General features: G+C 37.8%; 1 pseudogene; it reads left to right on the top strand.

The window, feature by feature from the left end:
• The first annotated feature begins 1,908 nt into the window (after positions 1–1,908).
• Positions 1,909–3,439, top strand: LOC147426602 (uncharacterized; annotated as a pseudogene).
• The last annotated feature ends 5,621 nt before the right edge of the window (positions 3,440–9,060 follow it).

Below are 9,060 nucleotides of genomic sequence, written 5' to 3'. Positions count from 1 at the left end.
TTGCTGGTCCACCTGCATGTCCCAAGTAATGTGGGCCAAGTAATGCTGCAACTCAGCCTCTGTGCTCGATAAAGCAACCGTAGGCTGCTTTTTGCTGCTCCAAGTAACAACAGCACTCCCAAAAGAGAACATGAAGCCACTCGTAGATCTCCTATCAATAATGCTACGTGCCCAATCTGCATCTGTATACCCATACAATGCTAATGGTGCATCTGCTGCATAGAACAATGCGTAGTCAAGAGTCCCTTGCACATACTAAGTGTGCATCGTACTCCATCCAAATGTGGCTTCCTCGGAAGCTGCATGAACTGACTCTCCAAGCCTACTGTGTAGCTCAAGTCTGGCCTTGTGATAGTCAAGTAGATTAGACTACCCACCATCTTCCTGTACATATTGACATCTCAACAACATCACTTCTTTGCACTCAGCTTTGCATTCACATCCAAGGGAATGGAAATCGGCTTACAATCAGCCAGTCCATACATTTGACAATTGTCCAGCATATTGTCTTCACCTCAATGCCAAGAAAGTAGCGCAACTCGCCCAAATCTTTCATTTCAAACTCCTGTTTGAGAAGACCCTTCACATGGTCAATCTCCATAGCATTGTCACCAACAATAATAAGGTCATCTACATATATGGTAATGACCACAATCCCCACATCACTCTCACGTACATAGAGTGAATGATCAACATGAGCTCTCCTAAAACCAATACTAACAAGATACTTGGCAATCCTGTCATACCCTGCTCTAGAGCCTTGCTTCAAACCATACAAAGCTTTGAGAAGTCTGCATACATAATCTGGGTAACCTGGATCGACATAACCAGGTGGCTGATCCATATACACTTCCTCTTGCAACTCACCATTCAAGAAGGCATTCTTTACATCCATTTGATGCATAATCCATCCTCTAGATGCAGCCACTGCTATGACAGCTCTCACAGTCGTCATCTTTGCCACTGGAGCAAAGGTCTCCTCATAGTCTATGCCATACGTCTCTGCATAACCCTTTGCGACCAGCCTTGCCTTGTGACGCTCAATGTTACCATCAGCCTTATGCTTGGTTTTATGCTTGGTTTTTATACACCCATTTACAGCCAATAGCTTTTGGCACATGGCACCAACTCCAATGTGTCATTTGATTCAAATGCAGCCATCCTTTATTCTTGCATCATCAATGAACATTCCAACTGCATCCTCAAAAGATGTGGGCTCCACATCCTGTATCACCTTAGCCATGTAGGCTTGGTGATGCGCTAGATACCCATCATAAGTCAATTCTGAACTGGATTTCTGACTCTATTAGATCTGCGCGGTCCTTGGTCACTCCTTTGCCCTCTAGCATCTTCTTGTACTTTCCTTACACCAGGTTGTTTTTTCAAAGTAAGTTCAACTATACTAAGCTGTTTGTGGTCCTTGTTTTTTATTTGTCAACTCAATATACTAAGCTAGTTGTGGTATTATTGTTTTTTTCTTATAGGAGTAGGATACACATTAAGGTCTGGCAATACAGGACATACGTCCCATGTACAATCTTCCATTGCTTCTCCAATGTCCATCAAAAGGAGGTGTGGCAAGGCAAGTATCTCTCAAAGTAAGTTCAACTATACTAAGCTGTTTGTTGGTCTTGTTTTTTATTTGTCAACCAATATACTAAGCAAGTTGTGGTTTATTGTTTTTTTCTTATAAGGAGTAGGATACACATTAAGGTCTGGCAATACAGGACATACGTCCCATGTACAATCTTCCATTGCTTCTCCAATGTCCATCAAAAGGAGGATATATTGGGTGATGTGCATGAAGAAGAGGAGCTCATATATATTCATGCTACACAAGGTGGAGAGGTGGCCCAAAGCGTATCTGAAGAAACGACAATTGTTGCTAAACCTATCGATCATCCTACAATGTATGGAAAGGATGTTCATGGTTGCATACTGGAGGAGATTTTAGAGGGTTTTAATGTAAAGAGAGGTAGGGAACCTCCTTGCATTCCTCTTTGAGCGGGAGAAGGCATTAGAGTGGTGGGTCCGGGCACTGAGGGCTTAGTGAAAAGGTTTGAGATGTCTCAGATAAAGTGTGCTTGAGCTCCATTTCTTGTGTCATTTAAGAAGCTTGGCCATGATCAAGATTATGTTTCCGAGTTAGACAAAGAAGAATGGGGGCCTATTTGGCAAGAAATTAGTGATAATTTTGATAATTACCTTCTGCTTGAGTGGGAATACTTAAGGAGAAAAAAAAATTATTGTTTGGGATGGCAACTACCGCTTAAAAACTTGGGTGCGCTTGATAAAAATGTGTTTAAGTGATTTTTTCCCGTTTAATATAAGGCTGTATTGTCTCACACTGTGCTATCTTATTTTCCCTTTTGTTGTTGTAGAATTTTCAATGATCAGGTGGAGACATTATTCTGTCAAGTGTCAATTTGTCAATGTTGATAGAAGTGCCAAGGGAGAGATTATGCTAGCTCTGCGCTCTCAAAATGAGTAGGCTCATTTCTTTTTTTTAAAGATATTACTTACTATTATATGTCATTGTTTTTAAAGATATTACTATTTATGTATGTCATGTTCTTTCTCTTTCCTTTGCCAAATCCTTATGGTGTTTGTCACTTTGGGGGTTAGGATTAGTAGAACCACTATGAGCACAAAATTTGTCAGGAGATCTTCTTGTTTAAAAAACTAGTTGTGGCAAGCAAGGATTCTCTAATGAAAGACTTTTTCCAAGATTGTATTCAATGGATAGAGGTAGAGCTTGCTTGCGAGAAGAAGACATTTAAAGGAAGTTGGTACAATACTCCTGCTCTTTTATTGGCAATGCTCATATGGAAGGTATACTTTTTAACCGCAAAGTATACTTTTTATGTAATTTCTAATGCTAGGTATAAATTTGTAAAATCTTACTTTTTTTTCTACTTGCTCTTCAAAAGGAAGAGTTTGACATGTCTCTTAACAAAGAAATGCAAGAGATCAATGATCCATCTATTTCAATGCCAGAAAAGGAAATGGTTTCTCAAGGAAGAGTTGAAAAATATTCAAAGAAAGTGCTTATAAGGTAAACACTTTCTCTTCTTACCATTCATGTTTGAATTTCTACAAAACTGTAAGTTGACAAGGATTGGATTTCGTTTGGTGCAAATGCATGGCCATTGCCAACCCCACCAATGGCCAAGGCTTCTTCTCTTTGTTACTTACCTTCAAGTGGGTAAGAGAAAAGGACCAAGTGGGCCTTACAAGAGACAAGGTCCACTATTTGGCAACTTCTAAAATATCCGGAGAGGTAATAATCCTTGGCCCAAAAATGCGCATGAAATCATCAAATGAATCAATGCATTTATGGGTTGCTTATTGTCTTCTTTATAGGAAAGAGGAAATAGTGCACTCTTTGATGCATTGCCATGTAATGATGTTACTTCTGAGCATTATATTAGTGCCATGAAATTTAGAATGTATCTGCGTAAAGAATGGTATTGGAAAAGTATCTTGAAGCAATGCTTAAGGATCAAAGGGAAAATTATTGATGAACTGCCAAAGGGTTTTGAAGCATGGTTTCATCATTGATTGAGGGAGCACATTGATAAAGCTTTTATGGGGCTTTCGAGGAAGCTCAACACAAAAGAGTCAGATGAAAAAATCCCAGAGCTCATGGAATCTTCAAGGAGAGTTTTATTCAGGTAATAGAATTGATATCTTTATGGTTGATATTTTGTTTTGCACTTAGAGTTTGTATAATAAATAATTCACTTATAGGTAAAGGAGCTCAAAGAAAGTTAAATGCATTTTATGTAGATGGCTAATTCAATTTTATGATCAAACTTTGTTGGAAAAGCTGCCAGATTTTGTTGAAAGTTGGAGGGACCTCTCTTCTAAGGAGAGTACATATCCTCTATGGATGAGAGATCATGGGTTGCTTGCTTAGGAACTTGAGTATTGCTTTTGGTGGCTATATTACGCTTGAAGCACCTACCCACGCGACGAAGGAAACTTATATAAAGGTCATTTTTTTGCATTTAAAAAAAGCACAAAATTGTTAAAGTGCTCATATTATTTAGACTAAGTTTGTTAGAGAAACATATTCTTGTTTACTTTAGAGCACGTTCTTGAAAGAAATGAAGAGGTTATTGAGGAGATTGGCTCGGCTTCCAAGAAAGCCACCTCTTCAAAAAGAGTAGACACTAGTACAATCTCCTCTATAAAGAAACGATTGGAATTTGTGAAATCCACGAAGCCCAAGAAGTCCCCCAAAAAGAACAAAATAGATGCTTAAGGTTCCACAGGTAAAAATGATAATTGAAAATTACATTCAATAGATACTTTATGCTATGACACATGTTTGTTTTAAAAAACTCAAAAATTTGATCAAATTGTCAAAAAAACTTGAAATGAAAAGTTCTCAAATGTTAAATCCCCGTTTCATGCAAAACAAAGAAAAAATCATGTTTTTTTCTTAGACTTAGATCAAGAGAATTTTTTGAAATAATGAATGCATGGGCTTGATGAATGCAACAATTTTAGGCTCTGGCTTTGGTTTGATGAGATTTGGGTAGGGGGTTTGGTCGTGGTCGAGGTTTGTGGCATCTCCTTCAGGCTCTTAGCATCCTATGTGATGTAGGTGTGAATTTTTTTCCACTTTGACCACATAGGAGTGATTCATGAACTCATACCAATATTTGCCTAGGGTCAATTCCACTTTTGGACTACTGGCTACATTTTGTGGAGGAAAATTGTGATTTCCCCCCCTTTTTCCACATTTGGCTTTTGAACTGCATCAGACTTGGTAGGCTCATTTCTCTTGGTGTTTAGAGGTCACCCCCTCTCCCGCACTTTGAAGTATCAAGCCTTTTGAGCTTGATAGGCAGTTTCCACAACTTATCCAAATTTGGCTATAAATTGGTTATTCTTGCTCCAATTTGACTTCTAAAAGTTCTTGTCTCTTCATGGAGTCCATGTACTTGTATATGGTTTTTCATAAATATTCTTTCTTTTTTCGATATTTATTGCTTGGAAAGTAAAAAATAAATTAAAATATAGCAAAATTGACTTAAGAATTTCAAAAAATAGCTAGATAATTAGAGAAAGTTGACTTTTGAAGAAAAGTATTTATTTACAAATTTTAGGTGGATTGCTCCACTTTTATTATTAATTTTAGTAAAAGGCCTTATTATATACATATTTACACACACGTAAGGGCTCATCTTTGGCATTTGTCTCTTACTCTTGAATTTCCTCATTTCCAAGCCACACAATAAAAAATTGTGTCAAAAAAGAGAAATCAAACGCGAATTTCAACACAAAAGTCAATAAAACAATGCCCTTTTCTCTTTGATTTTTAAGTTTGCATTCAGAAGGCCTTCCCCCTCCTAGACGGAGTACTCCTGGATGACAATGTGTCACCAAGGTTGTGTTGTGCATGGGCATTAAATCGGTGCCTTATGCAAGGCATATATGGGGCCCTACATATGCATACTCAATGAGTGCATGAAAAAAGTAATGACATGCGAGAGGTGGGTCTTAAGTAAATTGCTTAAGGGAATTCAATGGCGAGGTTCATTTTTTTTATTTTTATGAGCATTTACCATGTAGTAGGCATTGTAGTTCAATAGCTCATTGATAAATTGTCCAAAAAATGTGTCCTTTAGTTGGCTGTATTTGCTATTGAGGTTTAGGATGACATACCATTGTAGCGGGTAGCAGGTATTGACTTGGTAGCGTATTGTGGTGGTTGCAAAATATCTTGTTCGGTTGCGGCTTTCGGAAATTTTCATTGCTTTGGAATGCACTATTGTTTTTTCGACTGTGGCATGGATTTGGGCTTTAGTATCCACCACATTTTTTGTGTATCTAAGTGTTTGTGGTGGTTAAGCTAGAATTTGAGTCGGCCGCCTGACATTCTGAGTTGCAGTAGTTATTGGAGTAAAATTGTTGTGGTTTTATGGAGATAAGCCTTTTAGTCGACCTTTGGGAATCCACATGAAGTTTCCTTGAATTTGGGGAGTTCCTTTAGGATTTGGGCTTTAGTATCCACCACATTTTTGTGTATCTAAGTGTTTGTGGTGGTTAAGTTGGAATTTGAGTCGGTCGCCTGACATTATGAGTTGCAATAGTTATTGGAGTAAAACTGTTGCGGTTTTACGGAGATAAGCCTTTTAGTCGACCTTTGGGAATCCCATGAAGTTTCCTTGAATTTGGGGAGTTCCTTTAGGTATCCAAATTTGTTGTGTAGAGGGGATTTTGGATTGCTTTGGCTTTACTTGAGCACCCGTCTCTTTTGGTATCCACATTTGCTTCATGTTTTTGTTCTAAATTGTTTGGACAATTTTTGAGTCCCGCTTGGTGATAGGTGGTTGTGCTTCCAAAATAGGTGATGGGTCATTCATGACTTGTACTGAAGGGAGCGGATTACTGGTAGTTGCAACTTCTAGGTTATCAATATACCTTGTAGCTGCTACTTTTGATATTATCAATGGTACTTGTTGTTGAGTCTCTGTTGTGTTGGGACTATGTTGGCTTCTTGAAAAGATATATGTTATCTTCCATAGAAGAAAAATAAACATATGTTACGTGATGATCAGTTGTAAAATACACTTGGTTGTCAAACCAATGTATATAAGCTTTGGATTTCCATTGCCATGGTGCACCAACTATTAGCTAATGTTTAGAGGCATCAATTGGTAGTACAAAGAAGTTATGGGGACATGTGTATCCATTGATGTGTATCATGAGCTCCACATAACCCGTAGCAATACTGATAGTCCCATTAAATCATGTAAATGTTCTTTTCAATGATTGTAGGACCAACTCTGGTATCTTCTAGTACAGATCCTAACTGATTGTATTCAAATGCACAGCGGATCGACCAACGTGTGAATAGGTAATATGTTGGCTTGTAGTTTTGCTAAAATGTATGGGTCCACATTTTCTTTTATTCCTCAATGCTTGTAATTTAATGAATCCGCATTGTCTTATGCGTATCAAAACGTCCTTTTCTCTGTTTTCTCTTTGTTATACACACTCTCGCTTCTTGTTGTGCTTGTGGAATTTCAAGATCCTATTTTTGTTTTTTGTTTCTAGCTGCATGTGCCCTTTCAAGAATCTCTTGAGTTAGAGGCAAATGATATTTTTCTGGTGTGCATCCACTAAGCAAATTTGGTATTCCCTATCCATCCAGTGTAGCAAGCTTAATGGCCCCACTCGGTGATATACAATGAATCAAGAATGGCCCCATTTCTCGCCTTTTCAATTTCTTGGTTTTTTGCTTAAGAGTGTAAAGAAGCACATAATCTCTTGGTGCAAAGTCCTTGGACTTCACATGCTTGTCATGAAACTCTTTCATGCGTCATTTTTGGGTGTATATTGCGACTACTGTCTTTAACGTAATTTCATCCAACTTCTCTAGGTCTTAAAATTGGCCAAACCATTCATGTCCAGTCCATTCAAGTTTATTTGTTATACGCAAGGTTGGAATCAAAAACTCTATGGGTGAAATTGCATTAAGTCCAAACACCATGTTATAAGGTGTAGTCCCTAAAACATTCTTGTATGCAATTCTATATGCCCAAACAACAAAGTGCAACTTTTGATCCCAATCTGATCTATTCTCATTCACAATTTTGGTTAGAACCATGCACACATCTTTGTTGGTACTCTCAGCTTGACCATTAGCCCATGGGTGATACAGAGTTGATTTTCTCTATATGACCATGAATTCATCAAGTAAATTCCATATAACTTCATTAACAAAATGTGTCCCTCGATCACTTACAATCTCAATAGGCAAACCATACCGTGTCAAACATTTTCAAGAATTGTGAGGTACTACATGCATCAATTTTTTGTGTAGCTTTGGCCCGATCCACTTGGTCAAATAGTTTTTAGCAACTATAATATATTGTGCATGAGTTCTATAAGCTAGTGGTGCTATGGGACCTACAAAATCTAGACCCCACTTGGCAAACACACGTGCTCCTATAATTGATGTCATAGGCATTTCATCCTTTTTAAGTGGAAATTTTTTTCTTTGGAATTCATCACACCGATTCACAAATGCTTTAGCATCCATGAAGAGTGTTGGCCACCAAATTCTAGCAAACATTATAGCCTTAGCCATTTTTTCAGCAAAAAAATGACCTCCCACTTGCCCTGAATGTGCTTCTTTCAAGTAGTCACTTTTTGATTCACAAAGTTTGAGTTGTTTATCTTTGTAATGCTTGTACAGATGGTTGCCAATCACTTCATATGATTGTGATTCAATTTTGATTACTTTTATCCTGGCTTTGGACATGTTTGTAGGAAAAGGAAAAGGAACGTGGTTCAAACAATTTACAATATACTTAATCCAATGTGGTGCTATGTTCAGCTGAAGTTTTGTAGCATACTCCTTAGGGATTTTGACTGTGCGTGATTTTCAATTCTTAACATACACGTGTGTATCAAATTTCATACTAGGCCAGAAAACTCCCATTCTCATCAAATTTTAGTAGGTTTTGATTATTGATTGCAATGGATAAAGTCCATCGTGACATGTGCTTCTCTTAGGTACAAAGGAATATCAGAGACTTTGACACACAATTGTAGGATGCCATTTGAAACCCTATGATATAGTTGTTCATTGAGCAGTCCAAAAGGACTACTTTGCTCAATCAATCATCTGTCAGCTATTCTCTCTTGGTCTATTGACAATTGTCCTATATTCAAAAGTGGAATTATACTCGCTCCATCTAGGTATCATTTCTAGTTGAAGAGATATACATCTAGTGAGTCATCTTCAAATCCTTCTGGGTTCTCTCCCTTTAGTAGCCTAAAAAGGTGATTAGTCCGTTGATGGCTTGTTCCCTTCTCTACCACAACTTTGAAATCAAATTCAAGTAAAATGATGAACCGTCTCACTCTTCGGCCCATGTTGTATGGCTTGTTGACCAGATACAACAATGCTTGATGATCCACAAAGAAAATAAATTGAGTGGCTAGGGGATAATGCCTGAATTTCTTCACAGCATAAACCATTCCCATTCCTTCCCTTTTTACAATTGTGTAATGTCGTTCAGTGTTGTTTAGTTGATG

This window comes from Adiantum capillus-veneris, chromosome 24, assembly GCF_014529385.1.
Source record: "Adiantum capillus-veneris isolate H3 chromosome 24, ASM1452938v2, whole genome shotgun sequence".
Lineage (NCBI taxonomy): Eukaryota > Viridiplantae > Streptophyta > Polypodiopsida > Polypodiales > Pteridaceae > Adiantum > Adiantum capillus-veneris.
Note: the sequence above shows the minus strand (reverse complement) of the source record. Positions and strands in the feature narration are given on the sequence as shown.